The sequence below is a fragment of the Vespa mandarinia genome, unplaced genomic scaffold (genome assembly GCF_050613455.1).
Source record: "Vespa mandarinia isolate Hongniang unplaced genomic scaffold, ASM5061345v1 scaffold_47, whole genome shotgun sequence".
In the NCBI taxonomy this organism is placed as follows: domain Eukaryota; kingdom Metazoa; phylum Arthropoda; class Insecta; order Hymenoptera; family Vespidae; genus Vespa; species Vespa mandarinia.
In genome coordinates, this window is record NW_028197181.1 from 257,575 (window position 1) to 268,608 (window position 11,034).

Genomic DNA, 11,034 nt, shown 5'->3' on the forward strand with positions numbered 1-11,034 from the left:
TCTGTATCAATAGTACAAATTGGCCTACTATTTTAAGATTCTCATCCCTGAATCTGGATATTTTATTAAATTCAGTCCGATTAAATATATTTAAAATACTTCTATCTCATCGCATGTATTTTTAATATTATTCTCACATTATATAATATCGTTAAAATATAATATTATATAATCCTTGAACTTTTATTGTGCATCTTAATTAATGAGTATAAATGGTATTTTGTATCATATAATAAATTTCTACTTTGTTTGTTAATTGCAACATTGCATCTCAGTATTTCCTTTCAATACATTGCACGTTGTTAGTTGTCGATAAATTCAGAAATACATTTCCAGAAGCTAAATATGTTCAGGTTTTTTGCGGGAAAAGGATTATTTCTGTTTTTAGGAAAGAAAAGAATTTTCTATATTTCGTTTTATTTATTTCGCTAAAAAAGTGGAAATTAAAAGTAAATAATAAAAGAATATACAATGCCAATTTAACATACGTTAAAAAAGAATAACATTACGTTCCATTATGAGTAATAAATTCTAATATATAAATATATACATTCGTCTATTATTTAGAATCGATTTACCTTCTTGCGCAGATAAGTATTATACTTATCCCTGTGGACTTTCAACAAACATATGATGAACATTTAATTAAATGTATAGTAAAATTATATTTCTTTCGTTACTCAATATTCTCTCTTACAACATTTTTGCCGTGTTTTTTGCTGGTGCTTTCAGCAGTGATTACAATTACTTAGATTTTAATACTATTCTTCATTCACTTATATAATTATGAAAGCGAAGCGATTTGTTTGATTTGATTATATTTAATACACGCAAAATGAAATGATATTAATAAATTTATATTTCGAAATGCTTATAAGATATATGGAAATTTGTTTCATTCTGATATAAAAGAAGATAACGATTGCCATAATTTTTAAGGAAATATATTAATTTAAGATATCTATATAAATATTTTAGCATATGAATGAACCAGTTACTTTCACTTAAAACAAATTGAAATAAAATAAATATAATATTGCTTTTCATAAAGTATTGGAATGTAAGTTCAAAACATTTAATATTAATCAGTACAAAATGTAGATTAAGTGATTTACTTTTCTTATTAGTTTTATACGTTAAATATCAATTGTATAAATGTGTAATTTTATCTATTCAATCATTGATTATGTATATATACACATAAGTCCATGTTGCATATATGTAGTTAATTTTTAAGTTATTGAAAGAATGAAAAGAAAAAAAATACGCAAAAGTTTTATATGACTTAAAAAATATAACAATGTACTGTTTACGAAATAAATATTATAAACAAAGATTTTAAAAGTCATCTTATTAAATTCAACTGGTACTTGTGCATATATAATCGCTAGTAGTTCTTACTTGAACCATTGCTATTTATTAATTTATTTTTCTTTACTATTTTATAATCCTTTTACTTTTCTTCATTTATTATTATAACCACGTTAAAGGGAATATAGATATTAACTTTTGCACTATAAATCTTCAGTACTTTTCATCTTAAAGTATTTACATGAGCTATGCAAATTAACTAAAATGTAAACGACAACAATGCATAAGTACAGTTTTCTTTATATTGTATTCCTTATTTTCTTTTCGTTTTTAAATGCCCTTAATAGCCTAGGAAATAATTGTGTGAATATAAACTTTAGTTTAGACATGTAGTATACACATACATATGGGCAAACATTTCGCTCAGCATTTCACCTTTACATTTTTCAAATATTACATAAATGCCATAGAAAGCATAGATATTTTCGGTTTTATAATTTATAATAATAAACAGTATCTTCATGTACATTTACAATGAAATTTCTTTAAGCAGTAATATACAAACTCGGTTAATCTTAATAATTTGCTTATTTAGATTACTTCTCATTAGATTTTGGTCATTTCTATCAATCGCAAGATGAATGCACTGTATTAAATTAGATTAACTAAGGATTATTTGAAAAATTGTTCCATATTTTTTATGAAATTTTGTAAAAAATAAAAATAAAAGGAATTTCATTTTTAGGGTCTAACATATTCAGGATATATAAAAATAAATGTACATATTAAAAAAACCATTCCTTAAGAAGAAGAGAATTAATACGATGTTAGTGTAAGAGATAATACAAATGCATTATTTGTGGGCACATTATGCATGCGTTATGTAATATAACAAATATATATAAATATCTCATTAAACGTGTGTGATCGTGTATTTATATATTTTATCCATTACTAATTTTTTTACTTAAAAAAAAATTGTTATTGTGATGTTTTCATTGAAATAATCATAATGTTCAAATGCAGTATTCAAGTATAATTGCAGACGTCGGGATAAGATATTTTATCATATTACACTATTTCCTTAAGACTATAGTGACTACGTGCATTTATTATATGGTGATATACGCTATTTCCTAGAGTACTTTCGCGTCTTAAATCTTCTAATGACGATGGGTCTATAATTTCCGACTAGTTTGCTGCTTTTTTTTATAAAAAAATTTCACTGATTCATGGCCAATTATTACGTGCTACTTACAGTTCAGTAGTAATTACATGTAATTGGCGTTTCAAATCCTATATTATATTATCTTTATATTAGATTATATTTTTATTACAATTCTACAATAATATTTAATTATATATCTTATACATACGCATACATATATATATCCCTTAATTTTATCTGATTTTTACTTTCTGTTTCCACATACGCTAATTTGATCTGTACCAATTCCAATTCTATTTATTTTACACTTTCTTGTGCTCTACCCAGCATGGGGTCAATTCGATTTTCTAAAAGATGTATTATATCTGGTAATATACTAAATTTATACATTATGCGTGCTCTACATTTGTGACATCTTGATATATTAGAGTATAGAAAGTGTCTTATGTATTACCATGATTTTTATATGTAACAAATTTAATAGTACTTGAAAAAAATTATTTACCAGTATTTCACTTAAAGTTGCTCCTGCAGCATTATGGTCATTTTACAAACGTTGACAAATCTATTTACAAAAGATTCACCATGATACCGATGCACTTAAAAATTTTGCAAATGACAGATTCAGTGTTTTTATTCAGCAATAATTAAATTACTTTGACAGCCCTCTGCTTCGGCTCCTGTTACCTCACGTTGCAGCATTTTCTTTAACTTTTTGCATTCAATCACCTATGTCTTTCTTTCTCATTACTTGCACCTGTATATCTTAATCGTACCACCTCATTACTGCATTCATCTGCATTTTCTTGATCATCTGAATGAAAATAATTTATACAAATAAATCATGAATCCTTATATTGTATTTCTATTATATTATCTATTATATTTTGCTTATATAGGATTATTTTATCTATATGTGCAGTGTCTATGAGCTGTGTTAATATATAATATCTTATGGTAATAATCCTTGAACGGAGATTAAAGTTTTTGATACATTATCTATATATTTTTATAAATAATTAAGAAATTTTTAAGAATAATATAGAATTTATTTTTAAATGAATATTAACACTACCGATATTCATTTAATCGCAATAAAGCATCATAATCACGCAGCAATTGTTAATCCGTAACATTAATCTACATTATAAACTATTGATTTTTACATATATAAATTATTCATTGATTATAAATTATATATAAGATATTTATATATATTAATTTTTGATTTTTAAGTCTAACAAGGCTCATGCAACTAATGGTTATATAAGATTATGTAGCGTTACATATAGTTTTTCACTTCATTCAGTCACTCTATTTATTCCCATATTTTCATGTAATATAATTATTAATCATATTTTTTTTAGGGTTTTCAAGAAGCAAACCTGACGCAAAACAATTGCAAATGAGACACAACCCTAATCTCAATAGTAACACAGGAGATTTAAGATAATAACTAATCGGAGAATAAATAAGAATAAATATGAATGACAACGAAATAAATGCAGTAGGAAAGTATCCCAGGAAGTGATTTTAGAATCCTACTATAGCCAATCATCATAAATAAAGTGGAATGAACAGAAATATAAAATGACCATATTTCGATATATTCGAATTGAAATCAGATTCAAAATATATTATGGAAATAACACAAGGCGGACAAAAATAAATGTAATTAAAATGCAACTGTGATGTTTACATAAAGATGCGACTAAAAAGCAACTAGCAAGTAACTCAAAGACTAACTAGGCGCAAATCTGACGCAATCTTGAAGGAACCCTTTGCTCAAACGTCCCACCCGAGATATACAAATAATAATAACTATGACAGTAAATAAGAATGACAACGAAATTCATGCGATAGATAAGCCATCTATGAAATTATTATAGAAGTTTACTTTAAACAATCTATTTATCAGATGAAGTATAAATAGCAAAGTAAAATGTACGTACTTCGATATAATCGAGTTGAAATCTGATTCAAAAGATACTATTAAAATATCGCAACACAGAGGCAATTTAGACTGAACCAATCGATTGAACAGTGCAACTGTGACTTTCACTCATGCAACTAAGAAGCAACAAAGAAGTAACTAAAAGGCAACTGAAACGCATACAGGGAAAACTATAGCAAGCAGATGACGTCCAGATGCAAATCAGATCCAAATCAGAGGCATCCTGACATATACGAGACATAAACGAGATTCATCCATGTTCTCAAAATCCTACTCTAGTCGTATAAAGCATTATCCGTGGGAGATTCAAAAAGAATAAATATGTATGACAACGAAACAAATGTGACAGAAAAGGTATCTACTAAAGTAATTTAGAATTCTAATATATCAAATCGATATATTTGATGAAGTAAGATTTATTTTTTATAATAGAATTTATTTGAAGTAAGATTTCCAATGTAAAATATACGTAATTCGCTATACTCCAGTTGAAATTAGTTTCAAAATATTTTCTTGAAGTAAAGCAACGTAAATGCAACTGAACAGATGTAAAAAGCAACTTTGACGCATACAGATGCAAGTAAGAAGCAACAAAAAGGTAACTAAAAGACAACTGAAATACATGCAGATAAAAATCAGGCAACCTCACACCAGATCCAATCAAGTCGCAAGAGTGATGCAAACCTGATGGAAGCATGAGGCGACCCCACTCACAAAGGTCCTACCCGTGTCTTACATATAATTGTCAATAAGACAAAATAAGAATGATCAAAAATGATTGCGCAAAAAATATTTATAAGAAATTATTTTTGAATGTTCTATATCCAATCAATTAATCTGCTCAAATAAGATCTGACAAGTAAAGTGTACCTACTTCGAATTATTTGAGATAGAATCAAATTAAAAAGATATTCTTCAAATCAGATAATACAGATGCAGTTCAGATTCAGTCTATTTGCTCTAATATGCAAATGTGATGCTTACAGGAGTCATTATGAAGCTACAAGGTTGTTACTGAAAGTTATCTGAAACGCATGCATAGATAACTAAACCTAGCAAACACAACAGACACAAACTAGACGCAAATTAGACGATAATCAGACGCAACCCTACGCAATACTATTTTTATAGTTCCTAAACGAGACTTATACATAAAAATTAATACGAGATAAATCAGAGTAAATAGGAATGAAAACAAAATAAGTGCGTTTGAAAAGTTTTCTAAGTAATATTATTAGACTCCTAATAATCCCTTCCTATTTATCTGATGAAATATGATCAGCAACGGAAAATGTACGTACATATATATATTCGAGTTGGAATCAGGTTCAAAAATAATTTTTAACCCTTTACACTCAGTTGTCCCATCTCAGGGGACATCGTAATTCTAGCGTATCACTCGGATGTCCCCTCTCGTGAGACATTAAATTTGATTAGTCATTACGGGTAATTGAATTATTTCAGCGCAACTTTTTAAAACATTCATGCATCTTTGAAGTTTTCTCCTAAAATGGCACAAGAAATCAAATTAAAATATAATAAAATTACTAACATATATACAAAGAAATGTCAGCGAGTTTTATGTCATTCGAGAACGCGTTATGCGTGCTCACTACGGTCCAAGCACTTCAAGCGCCACTTGAAAAAAGGGATAAGGCAAGTTTGTAGAAAAAATGTCGGTATACAAACATAGCACGCACTGTAAAGTGAAATTTATAATCATAAATATGATATCGTCCAAGCAACAAGGCGATGAAGAGCGTGCATAGATATCGATAGAGACGAAAGTGGTACGGAAGAACACACACCGCAACATGACGGATTTCTTGGGAGTTGGAAATGTGTGTCATTAACTCATACATTAATTATCGTATCTCAAAACAAACAAATTATGAAATGCCAATTACGCACCACAAGTTTGTCAAGGCCAGTTGAGTGGTGATTTTCGTGAATCGAGAAACCCGTCCATCCACATCGTCTGTAGACAATAGATTAGAGAATAAACTACATATTCCTGATGTGGGGCAAAAAAAGTGAGATTACATTGTTTGTTCTGATAGGAAAACATCTGGTGACAGGGGTCAAACTACTTATTATTGTCAAACGTGCACTAATCAGCCTGCAATGCATTTTTGGAACAGTTGTAAAGTTTATCACACTGTACAAAATTATAACAAATAAAATATTAATTGTTTTGCAAATATACATTTCTCGATTTCAACCAATTCATGTAAGTCCAATGTCATTATAGTATGTTAATTAGTACCGAAACCATACTAAATAATACGAGGGTCAGTAAATGCACATTTCTGTCACAAAGTATCGCTGACTAACTGGTAGCTAACGTCCAGAATTGTTCGGAGTGCAAAAGATTAAAATAAAAGAGCAGACACAATTTAGAGTCAACCAATCGGATGCAAAATGAAACTGTGTTGCTAACTGGCGCAACTAAGGAGCAACTATGAGAAAATTAAGAGGCAACTGAAACGCATGAAGAGAAAACTAATCCAAGCAAACACATATCAGACACATAACTGTCGAAAAAAAATTGTAAACATATTCTCAGAGCTCCTACCCGTGACTTTTTAATAATAATTAATGGGAGAGTAATTAAGAATAGGTAGGAATGGTTACGACATAAGTGCGATAGAAAAGTTTTTCAAGAAATTATTCTAGATTTCTACCATATCCAATCTATTTATCAGTTGCAGTATGATTAACAATGTAAAATGCACTTACTTCGTTATATTTCAGTTGAAATTAAATTTAAAAGAAATTCTTCAAGTAATGAAACAGAGACGCAATCCAGACTCATCATTTTAAACATAAAATATAACCGTGACGCTAACACACGTAATTAAGAAGTGAAAAAGAAATAATTTAATAGCAACTAAAACGTAGGTGGACACAACTAAACCAAGCAAACACACACTAGATGCTAATCAATGGCGAACATGTCGCAATCAAATTTACAAAGGTCCTACCCCAGACTTATTAATAATATTAACCATTTGGCTGCTGACGTATTTTTTCGGACAAATGCCAAAACTGCGGCACTAATTGCGCGTGTATGGGAAAAAATGTAAAGCACTTTTCATACAATGAACTCACTTCTATTGCAGTCCAACAAGAAAAATTATGAAATACCATTTATTTACATAAATTTGTTCTAATTAATTTTGTGATTAAAATTGGTAATAAGCTCTTATAATTCATCAAATTAACACAAAAAATTTCCTATAATCTCTTGGCATAAAAAAATTCTTAGCATTTTTGGCACAACATGAGTAGAGTGCAAAAGCATTTCTCAGCAGTCAAACGGTTAAATAGGACTGTAAATAAGATTAAATAGCCATGACAACGAAATAAGTGCGGTAAAAAAGTTTTCAATGGGATTATTTAAAATTACTACTATCGATAAAGTATTTATTTGTAGAAATGCGATTAGCACTGTAAAATATGCGTACTACAATATATTCAACATGAAATCAGACTAAAAATACCTTATAGAAATAACGCAACGCAGAAACAAGCAAACAAATGTAAGTGTAAAAGTGACACATCTAGACTCTCCTAAGGAACATTTACGAGGAAACTAAATGGCAAAACAAACGCACGTAAACATAAAAGTAGCAAGCGATAGCACACCAGACGCAAATCAGACAAACAAGTTGCAATAATATTCCCGTAGGTCAGAACCGATACACATAAACAATTATTAATAGGAGAGTAAATATGAATATGAAAAGAAGACAGCGAAATGTATTCGACAGTATAGGTCCCTAAGAAATTATTTTAGAATACTAATATATACAATCTATTTATCGGTTGAAGTATGATGTTCACAGCTATGTGTAATGTGTGTTCTTCGATGTATTCAAGTTGTAATCAGACACAAAATATATCATAAGAAGAACGCAATCCAGATGAAACAAAACGGATGTGATGTGTAACTGTGATGATTCCAGACGCACTTAAGAAACAATTAAGGGGTAACCAAAAGGCAACTAAAACGGATACTGGTACAGCTAATACTGGCAAGGCCATTCCAGTCGCCTAAAAGATGCAAACTAAACGCAAACACATTCAAACGTGATGCAACCCTATTCTTATAGATCCTACACGAGATTTATAAATAATAATTAATAGGACAGTAAACAAGAGAAAGTAGGGATAACTACGAAGTAGTTGCGTTAGAAAAATTTTCTGAAATATTATTTAAGAATACTACTATATCCTATATATTTATCTGTTTAAATATGATTAGTAGTTTAATATGTACGTACTATTATATTTTCGAGTTGGAAGCAGATTCAATAAATATTCTTAAAATAAAGCAACCTAGATGAAACGGGACACAGCCATTTGGATGTAGAATGCAAATATGACTCTAGCACAAGCTAATACGAAGCAAATTATACATAACTATAAGCAACTGAAATTCATGCAGAAACAAATATAGCAAGCTATCGCAGAACAGATGCAAATCAGGCGCACAAATGTTGCAATTCTTTTTCAACGGTTCTACTGGAGAATATGGTCCTACTCTGGTACAATTGGAAGTAAAATGTAACTATGAAGCTTTGAGACGCAATTAAGAACTCACTAAGAAGTAACTGAAAGACACCAGAAAAGCAATCAGACAAAACTACAACAAGCGATACAAAACCAGACGTAAATCAGACGCCAATCAGACCCAAAGAAATCGTTACCCTATTCACAATGGTTCTATCCGATATTTAAATACAATAATAAACAGGTTAGTAAATATGAATGATAAAGAAGTGCATACGAAAGTGTTTTCTAAGAAATATATTTAGAATTTTACTATACCAAATGTATTTATTTGTTGAAATGTGATTAGAATATTTAAATGAACGTACATTGATATATTCGAACTAGAATCAGATTCAAAATATATTATAGAAAATGCCATGTATACACAAATAAACGGATGTAAGATGTAACTGTGAGGATTGCAGACGCAAATGAGAAGCTAAGAGGTAACTGAAAGGAAGCAAACTCATGCAGACATAATTAATATGAGCAAACGCACCCCAGACGCAAACTTAACTCATACAATATCCGGATGAAAACGTACTACAGACGCAATACTGACGTAAAAGTGACGTAACACTATTTTCAAAGGATTTATCCGAGACTAATAAACAATAATTAAAAGGTGACTAAATAAAACTGATTAGGAATAACAACTAAATAATAGAGAAAAATGATTTAAAAGATATTATTTTAGAAATCTACCATTTCTAAACTATTTAGCTTTTGAAGAATGCATAGAAATTTTTAATATATATCTTTTGATATATACGTGTTTGAATAAGACTCAAAATATAATCGTGAAATAATGCAACCTTGAAGCGATTAAATGTTTGTAAGATGCAACTGCGATTTTTAGAAACGCAACTGAGAACCAACTAAAAAGTAACAAACAACAACTGAAACTTATGCAGACAAAGATAATACGAGCAAGCGCACACAAGACGTAATTGTGACTCATCCCTATTCCCAAAGATCCTACCCGAGAAAAGTATATAGTAATTAATAGAGGAGAACATAAAAATAATTAGGTGTGACAAGGAAATAGTGCGATAGAGAAGTTTTCTAACAAATTATATTAGAATTCTATTATATCCAATTTATTTATCTGTTGGAGTATTATCTGCATTGTAAAATGCGAATTGTAATTATATTCAAACTCTATTCTTAATAAAACGCAAACCCGACGCTACCCAGACGCAAATTTGTCACTACCATATATTAAATAGGTAATACCCGAGTCTTATAATAATAATAAATAAGTTAATAAAAAAGCATAGAAAGGAATGACAATTATATGAGTGCGATAGAAAAGTTTTTTAGTAAATAACTTTAGAATTCCTTTATTTTCATTCTATTAATCAGTTGATGATAGATGCAAAATATAATTACTTGAATATGTTCGATCTGAAATCATATTCAAGATAAATACTAAACATAATTCCATCCTTGAGAAACTCTAATGAATCCCAGATGCAATTCTGAAGCTACACTATCTCAACACTGATGCAATCCTGACGTATCCGAGACGCAGAACTAACAAAAACCAAGCGCAAATGATACCCAATACTCAAAGTACTTTCCCGAGACATTTAAAAAATAATTAATTGAAGATAAATGAATAAATGTGTATGACAAGGAAATAAGTGCAATAGAATTCGTAAAGTAGAAGCAGCCCTTCCCTCAAAAGTCCTACGTGAGAATAATAAATAAAATTTAATAGGGTAGTAAATATGGAGAAATTAGTTACATGGAGAAGCTTTTTAAGAAATTAGTTTAGAATTCTACTAAAGCACATCTATTTATTTGTCGATTTTTGATTGGAAGTGTAAATGTAATGATTCTATATATAGAATATGAGTCGGTATGAAATTCAATGAAAAACTTACAATAACACAACACAAATACAATTCGGACTCAACCAAACAAATGTAAAGTTCAACTATAACGGTAACAATCGCAACTAAAGAGCAAGAAAAAGGTGATTAAAATGCAACTGAAATGAACCCAGATATAATTATAGCAAGCAAACGCACACACCAGA